Below are 528 nucleotides of genomic sequence, written 5' to 3' on the forward strand. Positions count from 1 at the left end.
ACTGGGGAATTAAATATGCAGTTTTTCTTTGGGCTGCTAATTTGATTGGAGAGCATCAGGCTCAAGTCATTAACATAGAATTTGTGCTTTCTAAGTTAACTAGAAAATATGGGCATAAATATCATAGCTCACTCCTAATTGCAATAAACCCTCCTTATTTTGCTTGGGATTTCAAAAAAGAAAAGAAATCATATTTTTTGATGTGTGTATATATATATATATGTATATATGCATAAAGTACATACATTCATATACATATACATGCCTATATAATTATACAGACAAAACACACGAAACACATGCAGAATTGTGTGTTGTTCACATGGTTACTCAGTGAAACATATCCTGTGTTCCGTGGACTTTCTCTTCAGGTATTTCAAGTTCGAATCTGAGAAAGGACTTGATCTACGCACCTTAGATTTGATGAACCTCTGTCGGAACTGAACACATGCGCGGACCCAGTTTCCAGACCGGCTTATTTATACTGGTACCTGCCCCTTCCGGTTGGGAGGAGCCCTTAGGTCTGGG

The sequence above is a fragment of the Ictidomys tridecemlineatus genome, chromosome X (genome assembly GCF_052094955.1).
Source record: "Ictidomys tridecemlineatus isolate mIctTri1 chromosome X, mIctTri1.hap1, whole genome shotgun sequence".
In the NCBI taxonomy this organism is placed as follows: domain Eukaryota; kingdom Metazoa; phylum Chordata; class Mammalia; order Rodentia; family Sciuridae; genus Ictidomys; species Ictidomys tridecemlineatus.